The sequence below is a fragment of the Rattus norvegicus genome, chromosome 4, assembly GCF_036323735.1.
Source record: "Rattus norvegicus strain BN/NHsdMcwi chromosome 4, GRCr8, whole genome shotgun sequence".
Lineage (NCBI taxonomy): Eukaryota > Metazoa > Chordata > Mammalia > Rodentia > Muridae > Rattus > Rattus norvegicus.
Window position 1 is genome coordinate 50,100,148 of NC_086022.1, and position 17,239 is coordinate 50,117,386.

Consider the following 17,239-nt stretch of genomic DNA (forward strand, 5'->3'; position numbering starts at 1 on the left):
ATCTCACTTCTGTATACTTTTCTAAGGGTAATTCTGTGACTGAACTAACTCACATATGTATAATATATATTACATACATATAATATTTTTTAAAGTTTGAAATATTCATAATATATATTAGTATATCCCTTAGTGCAGTCCTTGTGCTAACATTAGGAAACTAAATGTTGAAGACTGCATAGAAAATCTAAATCTTTTAGAAAGTTTTATTCAATTTTCCACGAGGTTTCAACTTCTCAAAGATTCAAATTATCCAGATGTTAGGTTCTGAGATCTTCTATGGCCAGCACATGCCGATCTTAAGAAAAAATCTGTTTTCATGGATGATTCTGTTTGCACATATTACTACTGTTGAACAATTATGTTGTTTAATTTTCTACACCTTTTGAGGTAACAGATGTTGCCAATTGACCTTTGTAAACTACTTTTCCAGGTGTGATTTTGTGAATGGGCTGCTCAGATCTTGTGTTTTGGACCAGTAGAATTATACATTTTTTATGAAGCCTGTTTTGACAAAAGATGCCCTTGATTCTGAATTAAAACAAAAATAGATTTCTTGCCAAGAGAAGAGAAGTAGAAAAAAAAGTTTAAGATTGTAAAGGATAGAGATCAAGTAGAGAAATTTATTTCTCTAATTCCAAAGACCCTGTATGAATATCTTAGGTGCCTAGGAAGCTGTGAACTTAAAGCAAATGAAAATTCAAGAGTTCTATAACTAATCGGTATTTACATGTCAATAATAGTTCACTGGAATTTATGAGTTTTTTTTCAAATTACATGTGATTTAATGGTAATAAGCAAACTAAGATAAGAATAATAAAATTATATTTCATAAATGAATATTCTTAATATAAATATCTAAATATGAATGTTTTATCCCAAATGAATTCTTAATCACAACTAGGATGGACACTGTATTTTAAATAAACCTGAAGTCTAGATGATTTTCATGGCATCTATCTAATTGGGTAAAATATTTAGCCTATTAAAATTATCCAGTTTTATAATCTTTTATTTAGATTTCACAAAAATTAAAATATTAGGAACAAAATATATACTTCTGTTACATTTATCATTGTGAACTGTAATTATTTGAAAAACATTTAAAAGATACACCCCCATTAAATATTCAACAGGAATATTTGGTTAATTACAATCTCTGTGATTGTTAGATTATCACAGGCCAAGACCAAAATTATTCTAGGCTATCTTAATCACTTAAATAGCTAGTCATTATCTGTCTCAATGTAACCTAAAATCCAGTCACTATTAGGTGAGTCCTGTTGTAGTTTACAAGCAGACACCTGACTTCTAGTAGAGTAAAATAACAGCAGATAACAAATAAATGAGAAGAGACTTGCTGACACTGCTGTAAACCATCAAACTATAATGTTCTCAATGCTGTAGTTTTAAAATGCTTTAACATAAAGCTATCTTTATTTTTCCAAAAAATGCCATTTAGGATAACCTTAGAACTTTTGACTCCAAAATGAGCTAAAATCTGTTATTCTGGAGATGATAATTGTATTTTTTGTCAACATCATTATTAACAAAAGACACTGAGTTTGCCTTATTTGATATTAGAGGAGATATTTAAGGACAATTAAGTCCAAGATTAAGGCAAAGGTGTGAGATGTGAGAATCAACACAAGCTGTGAAGATCACTCTCCTGAGATTACATGTAGGCTTCCTGCAGTGTATTTCTACCATACTTGTATCTCCTCTGTTCCCTTAAATATATTGTTGAATTTTAAAATTATTTCTGTATACAGATTTGTACAATTGGTTTTGATCATATTCATCCATTTTCCCAACTCCTCTTGATCAATATCTTGATCAATATCAACACAGATTTATGTTGCATTCTTTTCTTTTTTTTTAACATCAAGTCCAACATGATGTTACAGTGGCTGTCATGGATTTGTGCCTTTTCATTTGAGCACGGTTGACCAACCAGGCATGACACCTTTAAGGAACACTGATTCACCCTCTCTCAGCAGCTATCAATTATTAATAACTCTTCATTTAGAAGTTAGACACCACTCCATCTATTCTTTCAATGACAGAGTTTTGTCTGGCTTCAGTTCATACATGTTATGAGTATGCTGTCTCAACCATGACGAGTATAAATGTGCAACCATATTGCTGTTTTGAGGAAATACTACTTCCTGGATTCAATCACCAATTCTTGGTTTAGAATCCTTCCATCTCCTCTTCTCCAATAATTGCAGAGCCTCGAAGAGGAGAGGTTGGGATATAGATATCCCACTTAGTGCTTAAGATTCTAAAGTCTCTTACTCTCTGCATCTTGCCTAGCTGTGGTTCTCTGTAATAACCTCCATCCACAAATGGAACTTGTCCAATGTCAGATGATAGGTGTACTACTCTATGGGTGTAATGATGTCATTAGAAGTCACTTTATCACTGTGGTCATTTAGCTTAAAATAGTAGTAGGTACTCTTCTAGGGTCTATTAATAGGTTTCAGGCACCAGTAATGATGCTAGGTATAGGTTTCATCTTGTGGAGAATGATTTAAATTCAATCAGAAAGTGAGTAGCTCTTCTCATGACAACTACGCCACTTCAAATTCCACAAGTGTGTGTGTGTGTGTGTGTGTGTGTGCGCGTGTGTGTGTATGTTCATTCATTCAACATAATGGTTTATAGTGTAACTTACTACTGATGATCTCTGTGATTTATTGACAATGGATTTGTTCAAGCAAATGTCCAAGAGTGGAAGTTTTGATGAACATGTAGCTCTCAGACACACTCCATATTGACTTCCTTCCACTGTAGCTAGATTAGATCACTGTAACACTAGCAATATTTTTGGAGTTCTTTTTTCTCATATCACTGCAGTAATTGTGTTGATTATTCTTTCTTACTGGTTTCCATTCTTAGTGAAGTAAGATGTGATCTTGGTAGAGTTTCAATTTGCATTTTTCTGACAATTAATTATGTTTTATATTTCTTCTTTCCAATTAACCTTTTGTATTTCAAAATTTGAGAACTGTCTAAATATTTCACTAGCTCATTCTTAAAAGTAATACCAAAGAATAAAACATATTGCTTTTCCAAAGCAAAAAGATAACACTGGAGATATCATAATGCCCAATTTGTATTACTACTACTATGGCACAGTAACAAAAATATTATTTTATCATCATAGAATCAGACAGGATTATCAATGGAATCAAAACATCCCAATATAAACACATACAGCTATAGCTAGCTATTTATTTTATAAAAATATGGAAAGCAAACATTGGAGAAATGACAAACTCTTCAATATATACTACTGTGAATTCTAAATATCCAAAATTGTACAAAAATGAAACCCCATATCAATATCCTACACTTCAGGTAGGCCAATTTCAAATGGGTAAAAAATCTAATATTAAACCTGAAACTATGAACTTACAAGAGAAAAATTCAGGGACCATAACACACGCACATGCATACACACACACACACACACACACACACACACACACACACATGTGCCCGTGCACACACACATGCATACACACACACACACATGAACACAGGCATGCATGCATGCACACACATGCACACACAGAACTAGGCAAAGAATTTTTTAATAAGCTCTGGTTGCTTAGGAAGTCCTACCAAGAACTGGTATTGTAAACTTTGAAAGCTTCCACTTAACATAAGAAGCAAGATAATAACAATACTTATACTTAATAAAGCAACTCAACAATTATGAGATTATTCTTTGCCTTCCATCCATTTGGTAGAGGATTAATAGCCAAAATATATAAATAACTTTACAAAAAAATCCAAAAAGTCAAACAATCCAGTGCAGGAGAGATTTTCATTTTAACCTTCCATATCAAAGATAAGATCAAGCATTGGTAATTAGCAAAAAAATATAATTACATGTACTAATACATATTTTATATTTTATTGCTTTCCCTTATCCTTAGAGAATCATTAAGGACTTGACTAATAACTTGTCAAAGTGAAACAAATGGAGGTTAATATGAAAATTTGGAGTTCATGCAATGCTATTTTAAAAGTCTTTTCAAATTGGTTATGTACATAAATGGAATATATTTGAACATGATTCAAAGGTCTTCAATAATAGTTTCCCTAAAATAGAGCTTATGCACTGGCCAATTATAACATGCTAACTCTTAAGAAGTTCAGAGTAGGTCCTTATCTTACAAGTAGATAGTTGCTTAGAATATTACAGAAGAAAATGGTAATAAAATCTTGACTAGTTTACCTGGTTATACCTATCCACAGGCATGTGTCACTCTTCCTCTTTCAGAGTTGATTCTGTACACAGATAAAAGGTAAAACTATGAAGATCAGATTTAGAGGTATGTTGCAATTGCTGGTAACATACTTCATATGTTGTCTATACACAGACTAAGTTTCTCCTCTCCTCTCAGAAAGTAATAAACTTCTTTTATAATGTCACATCCTATATCTATCTCTGCCAGGGACACTCAGACTACTACCATCAATGAGATGGCATAAAAATTCCCCTTTCTTCTGAAATCTGTTAGAAGAAACTCCCATTATGTCTTATGCACCTGGATTCTCCTCAGAGCTCATGCTATGTTACTGTCTGTCTGTCTTTGGCATTAATATTTTGTTTTACCTAAAATATTCTACCCAAAAGGACAATGTGCTTTAGTATCTTTCTTGAGCCCTAAACCATTTTTGTGTCATTCTATCAACAAATACTAGTCAAAGTGCTGAACAAAATTTTGGGATCTCCCAGCAAAATGACCACCTGTTATCAGAAAATCAACAGGGTCTTGTAGGGATGATGTTTATATTTGCATTGTGTGAAGATGTTTCTCTGTTCTTCCTTGATTGCCTAGACACTTTCTGATTGGTTAAAATCAAAATCCTATAGGCTTTAAGCAAACGTCAGAAGGTCATGTGTCATATGTCAGAGAGTAAGCAGTGCTGGGAATGAATCATGTTTGTGAAGTCTGCCACCAGCATGCCAAAAAAACATGCCAGATATGAAACTGACAAGACACAACCAGCTATGTGGCAGAACCTATATTGGTATAAAAAGGAAAATAAGTTACAAGATACTTGGGAACATGTCTAACATATGCCCTAGGTATAAATCCACAAATAAAACTCCGTGGCATTATTTGGGAACTGGTGCAGACACATGAAAAAATAACCCATATGGATATACCCTCTCTTTGGGTTCTTAATATCATTACTAACCAAATTTAAGAATGAATTTAAATAGGGGTTTGAGAACAATTTTATTTCTTAAACATTTTCAGCAAGGTGTGCTCTAGATTTTTCCAGCTGCCCAGAGCCGGCAGGTGCAGAAACGGAAGGCAGAAAGAATTATGGCGTATACAACCAACTAGAAGGTGAACAAGCAGACACATAACAGAAGTGGGCTCCAGGAAAGAGAAGAAAAGGCTAAAAGAATCAGAAAGTGCATAACGTATACCTCACCCTGGATCTTAATAAGGGAAAAGGAGAGGTAAAAGAAAGAGTCCCTACAGCCCCAAGAGAACCTTACAAAATTCATAGCCTGTGTCCAAGCCTGTGTAACTTTCTCTAGTACAATTCGACAATGCCATGACTAAAGTTGCTGGAACTAAACCACCAGTGAAGGGCTGTTCCTTCAGTGCTTGAATTCTCCACGTTCATGTTCGTTGAAATGCTGGATGCACTAACTTTTTATCCAAGTTTATAAGATAATAGAAAGTGCATCACTTTGCTCCTAAAATCAACAATAACAGTGTTTTGAGATGTCGCCCCAAGTTCCTCTTGAATAATTACTATATTCTGACTTTTGAATTAATATATCCTCCATTTACATAAGTTAATATTTTAAGTATTCTCATTTTTAAAAAATGCTTTTATTTGCCTCAAATCGATATTCAGTAAACTTATAATAAAAATTCCAAAATCAAAAACCTCAAGAAAATTTGAAATAATTTTACATGAAGACCAATCTATATCACTCATGGGCATATACTCAACAGATGCTCCAACATACCCCAAGTACATGTGCTGCATTGTGTTCATAACAGCTGTATTCATAACAATCAGAAACGACGCAACCCAGTTGTCCCTCAACTGATGAATGGATACCAAAAAAATGCAGTATATTTACACAATGGACTACTATCCACCTATTAAAAAGGACATCATGTATCTCCCAGGCAAATGGATGGAACTAGAAAATAGCATCCTGAGTGAGATAACCCAGTCACAAAAGGACATCATCGCATATACTCACTGATAAGTGGATATTAGGTAAAAAGTTCAGAATACACATGATACACTTAACAGACCCAGAGAAATGAAACAGGAAGGTCCAAGTAAGGATACTTGTGTCCCACCTAGAAGGGAGTACAAAATAATCATGGGAGGCAGAGAGAGGGAGGAACCTAGGTAGGAGAGGAAGGCAAGGGTATTATAGAGAATGATCAGACATGAGGATGTAAAGGAGAGAGTCCCAGAGAACCAGAAGAATGAAAGAAAATATGCAAAGACCAGTAGTGGGGTGGGGTGGGAGTAACAGGATCTCTAGGAACTCCCAGAGAATGCCCGATAATGGGGAAAAGGAACCTGAAGAGAGGAACTCCAGTAGCCAGACAGAATTCCCAGTGAAGAGATCTGGACACCAACCATCCCACAAAACTCTTAACCCCAATTTTTCCTGTTTAAAGAAACACAGGGACAAAGACTGACCTGAGACTGAAGGAATAGACTACTGGTAACCAGCCTATTATAAGGTCCATTCCATGGGCAGGCACCAATCCTTCACACTATTAATGATGCTATGTTGTGCTTGCTGACAGAAGCCTAGCTTGCAGCCCACTGAGAGGTTCTACCCAGCAACTGACTGAGACAAATTCAGATACACACAGACAAAGGTTGGACAGCCGTTGGGGACTGGTGTGGAAGATTTAGGGAGTGGGGAGATTGAAGCTCTCAAAAAGATGACATTCACATAGGAAGAACAACAGTATCAACTAACCTGGACTACCTGGAAGCTCCCAGATATTAAGTCATCAACCAAAGACCATACACAGGCTGGTCAGAAGTCACTGGTACACATGTAGTAGAAAACCTACTCATGCCTGGATTCAGTGGGAGAGGATGCACCCGATCCTGCAGATACTTGATGCACCAGGTTGTGGGGTACTGGGAGGGGGACTGCCATCTCAGGGGAGAATGAGAGTAGGAATGGAGGAGGAACTCTGTAAGGGTGCAGATGGGGCAGCATTAGGAATATAAATAAATAAATAATTAAAAAATAAAATAATTTAAAACTAATCCTTACATTTGAAAAACTCAAGCTAAATGTAAAAACTTTGTGTACATGTAAATAAAATTATATATACACCTATTATATAACATATTATATGATATATGTTTATATATAGCACACAATTATATAACATATAATTAATATATAACACAATCATATACATAAGTATATATACATATATGTATACCTTTAAAATAATAAAGACTGTCTAGAGATATATGTCATTTGTGCACTGATTACAGAGCAGGCCAATCTTTCCAACTAGAACTCTATGAGAAAATACAGACACATAATATAATTATGAAGAATATCAAAATAAGTCTACTAAGTGTAGTCATTGAAATGGATCGATATTGGCACAGCAATGATGAAAGAGCCAAATGAAAGAATGCATGAGGGAAATCCCAGTGCACAGATACAGAAACAGGGCAGTGTCACAACAACATGCTGAGACTATCTGAGTGTTCGTTGAGAAAGAAAAATCTTGTAGAGAAGATCTAAATTTTATACTTTCATAAATGATAAACCAAATCATGAACCTAAACAATAAAATATAATAGAAAGAAAAATATTATAAATTCTTCTCTTGAGAGAGGGGAGAAAATATTTTCAAATAAATTTAAACAAATGCTAAATAAATAATGATTCATTTTTTTGAGCTCAGAATTAAGCTTATAGAATTAAGGGCACCAAAATGTCTAACTTTGAGTGAGGCCAACTGACAAATATAATCTAAATACTAATTTCTATAGAAAGACAATAATGAAATTAACAGAATTCATAAGAGGAAAACAATAAATATGGATTACAAAACTCATACAAAGTAGTAGATTGGAAAGACAGCACATTATGTAAATGACAGAGATATAAAAGGATGTGTTAAATCCCTATAAATCAATGGGCAGCATAAATTTGCAGTCTTTAAAACAATTAGTAGTGCATGACAAATGTATCTTGGCGATCTTTTCTATTTCTCCCACATTATTTAGTTCTTTTCCTCTAACAACAGTTTGTTCTTAGTGGTTCACAAAGGAATACCGTGATCTTCCAATCATGGACAATCACAAGAAGATAGCTTTGGTTAAGCCTGTCTTCATGCTACAGTGGCTACTTCCCCTTTATCTGTAAGACACAAAGAAGTCCCTGAACTGCTGTTGTTCCCCAAGTGCCAACCCAAGGGACAGATCATCCAAATAGAGTTAGCAGGAATGAGGCCCTGGGGAGGTGAAATCCAGTAAATTGAGATAGGGGAAGTAGAAAGAAGACAGGAGAAGAAAACAAGCTATACTGATAAATTTGCTCAGTTCTTTCATCTAGTAGAGAAAAGGTACTTTTTTTTTTTTAAATTCGGCAGAGCTTCCAAGTGAATAAGAATTGCATAAGTTAAATACTATTCTTATTAATGATTGTCAAAGGTGTTGGGGTAGCAATAAGGTATACAGATAGGTTACATTCATTTTCTAGATTCCCACTAGCCTTCACTGCCCTCCTTAGTTTATTAAAAAAAAAAAAGAAAAAAAACCTGAAATAACATTATTTGAATGATACATCATGGTGTGACATTTTCACGGACAGAAGCACAGACACAAAATCTCTGGCTTCCCAGAGAAGACAAAGGGAAAGACATCTCTGAAACATTCCAATATATTTCAATTATTTGATTTAGATTAATTTTCAATTTTTATTTCTCATAATAATTTCTTTCCTCTTTAATACAATGCACCTTGACCACAGTTATCCCTCGTTCCTCCCAGAGCCCCCCCACCTCTGCTCTCCTATGAATCACTCACTCTCTGTCTCCATGCTGAAGGAAACAGGCCTCCAAGAGACAACAGCCAAACACGACAAAATAAGACACAATAAGACATGGCAATTGCTCTCATCAAAGATGGACAAAGCAACCCAATAGAAAGAAAAGATTCCCAAGAGCAGAGAATTTTGTAGATTTATTTTGCCCCAATAATGTTTGTCTCTTAGAGTACCTGAGAAACATATAAAAATCAGACATATATGACCAAATTTATGAAAATGTACACAAGATATACTACCCTAGATTGTACTAAATATGGACTGAAGCAAAGCAGATCTGCATGGGTAAAAGTATCTATACTTGTAGGCTTATTCCTCAGTGCATGCAACTGATAAAAATCAGGCTTTAAGTGATGAAACAAAAGAAGCTACATGTGATAGCGCTGTGCTTATGATGCCCTTTGTATGAATCCTAGGAAAGTTAATAACACGACATGTGAAATAAAAGCCTTTTTGTTCTGGATAAAGGATTAGAGTGTGGTCATTATTAGGCATATTTAGGATACATAAAAATCTCTGTGTCGTGTTCTTTTGGTCTTTCTAATTGGGGGATAAAATTATCACAGATCACTAAGCTGAACACATTAGCTTTTAGAGATTCTGTCGTTTGTGTCGTGTATTTTTAACTCTGCACAGTTTTAAAATGAGAATCTTGATAGTGGACAAATATTATGTAATCTGGTATCATCACATAATTGAGTAAAGTGTTCTATGGTTGTTAGAATAAGTTTTTCTTAGTAGATAAACCACTGTCTTACAAAAATGACCACAGTGATCTTCACAGGTCATCTGTGGTATGTAATTTTATAGCATTTATAAGGAACATAGAAACCTTTAGTTCCTTCATCTTTTGATCAGTTTTAGGAAAAACTTATATCCTAGGTCACCAGTATAATTTCTGGCTTTGGTTAATAATAAAATTATGTGAAAATGTTATGAATCTTTATATCATTGCCAAATATTTTCACTATCCTCATATATTTAATAATTGCCCCACTGGTATTTGTGTGGATGATAGTATAATTATCTGTTAGAATAAATTGATTTATATTCTAGAGTCTCGAAAAGTGATTTTTTTTAATGTAAGACTGTTTTTCTCCCTTACCAGATTTAAGGTATTTGGTATGATCTGTCATGTACAAACATATTTCAAAAGATTGAAAATTGAAAGTTCAGGAGTCCACATGTTTACTGTGACTCTGATATTACCATTAAATCTTTCTGTTCCACAAGATGCCGTGGGTTTTCAGGAAGCAGTCCTTGGGAGGGGCTGCCTGTTCTACTCACTCACAGATGGTTATTATTCACATTACACTCATATTTTTTATCTATTTTAAAAATACTTAGATGTATTCACTGCACTGATGGGTTTCGTAATGATATTCTATTCATTTACATCATGAACCTTTGACCTTATTCATCCCATAATACTCCCCTGTATCTGCTTCTTCCACATTAGTCCCTTTTATTTCCCAAAATACTTCTACTTTCATGCATGATGTGTGTGTGTGTGTGTGTGTGTGTGTGATGTGTCTATATGTGTGTTTGTGTGTGTAAAATCTAGATTCCACATACAACAGATTATAATTTGTCAAATATGCTTTAGAACTTTAGCTACCAAGTTCTAAGAATGGGTCCTACAAAAGATCATCTGGTTCAGAGGGTGAATCTACCAGAATGGGTCACACTGTGTAGTCAGTCATTGCTTTATCCCAACAGAAGTTCCTCAGGGTAAGGAGACAGGAAGCATCCCTGCACCTCCTAATGACTCTCATTATAAGCTTGGCCTAGCATTTGCCTCCAGTTTTCACAGAATAATCTTTCTTAATGGTCCTGAATCACAGCTAGGATAAACGCAATGCCCTAGATCAAAAAATAAATAGAGCACAGTACATTTCTCAAATAACCCTATCATTACAATAGCAATTTTTCCTCAATCTTCTTCTGGAAAATCATTTCTCTTTCTTGCATATCTCAGACAAAGGAAAAATAAAACCTAATAGCAATATAAAAGAATACTCTTAAAATTGATATTATGCAGAGGAAATTTAAATTGACCCTTTTATTTTCTTCATCTTCAAAAAAAATAACTCTTGATGGATATCTCATATGCATAAAATAAATTTATTTTACTTTGAGCTTTCTAAAACCAATGGAAAGAAACAGTTTGTTTTTCTTCTTTTTTTTTTTTATTAACTTGAGTATTTCTTATATACATTTCAAGTGTTATTCCCTTTCCCGGTTTCCGGGCAAGCATCCCCCTCCCGCCTCCCCTTCCTTATGGGTGTTACCCTCCCAACCCTCCCCCCATTGCCACCCTCCCCCCCATAGTCTAGTTCACTGGGGGTTCAGTCTTAGCAGGACCCAGGGCTTCCCCTTCCACTGGTGCTCTTACTAGGATATTCTTTGCTACCTATGGGGTCAGAGTCCAGGGTCAGTCCATGTATAGTCTTTAGGTAGTGGCTTAGTCCCTGGAAGCTCTGGTTGCTTGACATTGTTGTACATATGGGGTCTCGAGCCCCTTCAAGCTCTTCCAGTTCTTTCTCTGATTCCTTCAACGGGGGACCTATTCTCAGTTCAGTGGTTTGCTGCTGGCATTCGCCTCTGTATTTGCTGTATTCTGGCTGTGTCTCTCAGGAGCGATCTACATCCGGCTCCTGTCGGTCTGCACTTCTTTGCTTCATCCATCTTGTCTAATTAGGTAGCTATATATGTATTGGCCACATGTGGGGCAGGCTCTGAATGGGTGTTCCTTCAGTCTCTGTTTTAATCTTTGCCTCTCCCTTCCCTGCCAAGGGTATTCTTTTTCCTCATTTAAAGAATCACTATCCCTGAACTCAAGCAGTATTACAGAGCAATAGTGATAAAAACTGCATGGTATTGGTACAGAGACAGACAGATAGACCAATGGAATAGAATTGAAGACCCAGAAATGAACCCACACACCTATGGTCACTTGATTTTTGACAAAGGAGCCAAAACCATCCAATGGAAAAAAGATAGCATTTTCAGCAAATGGTGCTGGTTCAACTGGAGGTCAACATGTAGAAGAATGCAGATCGATCCATGCTTATCACCCTGTACAAAGCTTAAGTCCAAGTGGATCAAGGACCTCCACATCAAACCAGACACACTCAAACTAATAGAAGAAAAACTAGGGAAGCATCTGGAACACATGGGCACTGGAAAAAATTTCCTGAACAAAACACCAATGGCTTATGCTCTAAGATCAAGAATTGACAAATGGGATCTCATAAAACTGCAAAGCTTCTGTAAGGCAAAGGACACTGTGGTTAGGACAAAACGGCAACCAACAGATTGGGAAAAGATCTTTACCAACCCTACAACAGATAGAGGCCTTATATCCCAAATATACAAAGAACTCAAGAAGTTAGATCGCAGGGAAACAAATAACCCTATTAAAAAATGGGGTTCAGAGCTAAACAAAGAATTCACAGCTGAGGAATACCGAATGGCTGAGAAACACCTAAAGAAATGTTCAACATCTTTAGTCATAAGGGAAATGCAAATCAAAACAACCCTGAGATTTCACCTCACACCAGTGCGATTGGCTAAGATCAAAAACTCAGGTGACAGCAGATGCTGGCGAGGTTGTGGAGAAAGAGGAACACTCCTCCATTGTTGGTGGGATTGCAGACTGGTAAAACCATTCTGGAAATCAGTCTGGAGGTTCCTCAGAAAATTGGACATTGAACTGCCTGAGGATCCAGCTATACCTCTCTTGGGCATATACCCAAAAGATGCCTCAACATATAAAAGAGACACGTGCTCCACTATGTTCATTGCAGCCTTATTTATAATAGCCAGAAAATGGAAAGAACCCAGATGCCCTTCAACAGAGGAATGGATACAGAAAATGTGGTACATCTACACAATGGAATACTACTCAACTATCAAAAACAACGAGTTTATGAAATTCGTAGGCAAATGGTTGGAACTGGAAAATATCATCCTGAGTGAACTAACCCAATCACAGAAAGACATACATGGTATGCACTCATTGATAAGTGGCTATTAGCCCAAATGCTTGAATTACCCTAGATCCCTAGAACAAACGAAACTCAAGACGGATGATCAAAATGTGAATGCTTCACTCCTTCTTTAAATGAGGAAAAAGAATACCCTTGGCAGGGAAGGGAGAGGCAAAGATTAAAACAGAGACTGAAGGAACACCCATTCAGAGCCTGCCCCACATTTGGCCCATACATATACAGCCACCCAATTGGACTAGATGGATGAAGCAAAGAAGTGCAGACCGACAGGAGCCGGATGTAGATCGCTCCTGAGAGACACAGCCAGAATACAGCAAATACAGAGGCGAATGCCAGCAGCAAACCACTGAACTGAGAATAGGTCCCCTATTGAAGGAATCAGAGAAAGAACTGGAAGAGCTTGAAGGGGCTCGAGACCCCAAAAGTACAACAATGCCAAGCAACCAGAGCTTCCAGGGAATAAGCCACTACCTAAAGACTATACATGGACTGACCCTGGACTCTGACCCCATAGGTAGCAATGAATATCCTAGTAAGAGCACCAGTGGAAGGGGAAGCCCTGGGTCCTGCTAAGACTGAACCCCCAGTGAACTAGTCTATGGGGGGAGGGCGGCAATGGTGGGAGGGTTGGGAGGGGAACACCCATAAGGAAGGGGAGGGGGGAGGGGGATGTTTGCCCGGAAACCGGGAAAGGGAATAACACTCGAAATGTATATAAGAAATACTCAAGTTAATAAAAAAAAATAAAAATAAAAAAAAAAGAAGGAGTGAAGCATTCATAATTTGATCATCCGTCTTGAGTTTCGTTTATTCTAGGGATCTAGGGTAATTCAAGCATTTGGGCTAATAGCCACTTATCAATGAGTGCATACCATGTATGTCTTTCTGTGATTGGGTTAGCTCACTCAGGATGATATTTTCCAGTTCCAACCATTTGCCTACGAATTTCATAAACTCGTTGTTTTTGATAGCTGAGTAATATTCCATTGTGTAGATGTACCACATTTTCTGTATCCATTCCTCTGTTGAAGGGCATCTAGGTTCTTTCCAGTTTCTGGCTATTATAAATAAGGCTGCAATGAACATAGTGGAGCACGTGTCTCTCTTATATGTTGAGGCATCTTTTGGGTATATGCCCAAGAGAGGTATAGCTGGATCCACAGGCAGTTCAATGTCCAATTTTCTGAGGAACCTCCAGACTGATTTCCAGAATGGTTGTACCAGTCTGCAATCCCACCAAAAATGGAGGAGTGTTCCTCTTTCTCCACATCCTCACCAGCATCTGCTGTCACCTGAGTTTTTGATCTTAGCCATTCTCACTGGTGTGAGGTGAAATCTCAGGGTTGTTTTGATTTGCATTTCCCTTATGACTAAAGATGCTGAACATTTCTTTAGGTGTTTCTCAGCCATTCGGCATTCCTCAGCTGTGAATTCTTTGTTTAGCTCTGAACCCCATTTTTTAATAGGGTTATTTGTTTCCCTGCAGTCTAACTTCTTGAGTTCTTTGTATATTTTGGATATAAGGCCTCTATCTGTTGTAGGATTGGTAAAGATCTTTTCCCAATCTGTTGGTTGCCGTTTTGTCCTAACCACAGTGTCCTTTGCCTTACAGAAGCTTTGCAGTTTTATGAGATCCCATTTGTCGATTCTTGATCTTAGAGCGTAAGCCATTGGTGTTTTGTTCAGGAAATTTTTTCCAGTGCCCATGTGTTCCAGATGCTTCCCTAGTTTTTCTTCTATTAGTTTGAGTGTGTCTGGTTTGATGTGGAGGTCCTTGATCCACTTGAACTTAAGCTTTGTACAGGGTGATAAGCATGGATCGATCTGCATTCTTCTACATGATGACCTCCAGTTGAACCAGCACCATTTGCTGAAAATGCTATCTTTTTTCCATTGGATGGTTTTGGCTCCTTTGTCAAAAATCAAGTGACCATAGGTGTGTGGGTTCATTTCTGGGTCTTCAATTCTATTCCATTGGTCTATCTGTCTGTCTCTGTACCAATACCATGCAGTTTTTTATCACTATTGCTCTGTAATACTGCTTGAGTTCAGGGATAGTGATTCCCCCTGAAGTCCTTTTATTGTTGAGGATAGCTTTAGCTATCCTGGGTTTTTTGTTATTCCAGATGAATTTGCAAATTGTTCTGTCTAACTCTTTGAAGAATTGGATTGGTATTTTGATGGGGATTGCATTGAATCTGTAGATTGCTTTTGGTAAAATGGCCATTTTTACTATATTAATCCTGCCAATCCATGAGCATGGGAGATCTTTCCAACTTCTGAGGTCTTCTTCAATTTCTTTCCTCAGTGTCTTGAAGTTCTTACTGTAGAGATCTTTTACCTGCTTGGTTAAAGTCACACCGAGGTACTTTATATTATTTGGGTCTATTATGAAGGGTGTCATTTACCTAATTTCTTTCTCGGCTTGTTTCTGTTTTGTATAGTGGAAGGCAACTGATTTATTTGAGTTAATTTTATACCCAGCCACTTTGCTGAAGTTGTTTATCAGCTTTAGTAGTTCTCTGGTGGAACTTTTGGGATCACTTAAATATAGTATCATATCATCTGCAAATAGTGATATTTTGACCTCTTCTTTCCGAATGTATCCCCTTGATCTCCTTTTGTTGTCTGATTGCTCTGGCTAGAACTTCAAGAACTATATTGAATAAGTAGGGAGAGAGTGGGCAGCCTTCTCTAGTCCCTGATTTTAGTGGGATTGCTTCAAGTTTCTCTCCATTTAGTTTAATGTTAGCAACTGGTTTGCTGTATATGGCTTTTACTATGTTGAGGTATGGGCCTTGAATTCCTATACTTTCCAGGACTTTTATCATGAAGGGGTGTTGAATTTTGTCCAATGCTTTCTCAGCATCTAATGAAATGATCATGTGGTTTTGTTCTTTCAGTTTGTTTATATAATGGATCATGTTGATGGTTTTCCGTATATTAAACCATCCCTGCATGCCTGGGATGAAGCCTACTTGATCATGCTAGATGATTGTTTTGATGTGCTCTTGAATTCGGTTTGCCAGAATTTTGTTGAGTATTTTTGCGTCGATATTCATAAGGGAAATTGGTCTGAAGTTCTCTTTCTTTGTTGTGTCTTTGTGTGGTTTAGGTATAAGAGTAATTGTGGCTTCGTAGAAGGTATTCGGTAGTGATCCATCTGTTTCAATTTTGTGGAATAGTTTGGATAATATTGGTATGAGGTCTTCTATGAAGGTTTGATAGAATTCTGCACTAAACCCGTCTGGACCTGGGCTCTTTTTGGTTGGGAGACCTTTAATGACTGCTTCTATTTCCTTAGGAGTTATGGGGTTGTTTAACTCGTTTATCTGTTCCTGATTTAACTTCGGTACCTGGTATCTGTCTAGGAAATTGTCCATTTCCTGAAGATTTTCAAGTTTTGTTGAATATAGGTTTTTATAGTAAGATCTGATGATTTTTTGAATTTCCTCTGAATGTGTAGTTATGTCTCCCTTTTCGTTTCTGATTTTGTTAATTTGGATGCACTCTCTGTCTCCTCTACTTAGTCTGGCTAAGGGTTTATCTATCTTGTTGATTTTCTCAAAGAACCAACTTTTGGTTCTGTTGATTCTTTCTATGGTCCTTTTTGTTTCTACTTGGTTGATTTCAGCTCTGAATTTGATTATTTCCTGCCTTCTACTCCTCCTGGGTGTATTTGCTTCTTTTTGTTCTAGAGCTTTTAGGTGTGCTGTCAAGCTGCTGACATATGTTCTTTCCTGTTTCTTTCTGCAGGCACTCAGCACTATGAGTTTTCCTCTTAGCACAGCTTTCATTGTGTCCCATAAGTTTGGGTATGTTGTACCTTCATTTTCATTAAATTCTAAAAAGTTTTTAATTTCTTTCTTTATTTCTTCCTTGACCAGGTTATCATTGAGTAGAGCATTGTTCAATTTCCACGTATATGTGGGCATTCTTCCCTTATTGTTATTGAAGACCAGTTTTAGGCCGTGGTGGTCCGATAGCACGCATGGGATTATTTCTATCTTTCTGTACCTGTTGAGGCCCGTTTTTTGACCAATTACATGGTCAATTTTGGAGAAAGTATCATGAGGAGCTGAGAAGAAGGTATATCCTTTTGCTTTAGGATAGAATCTTCTAT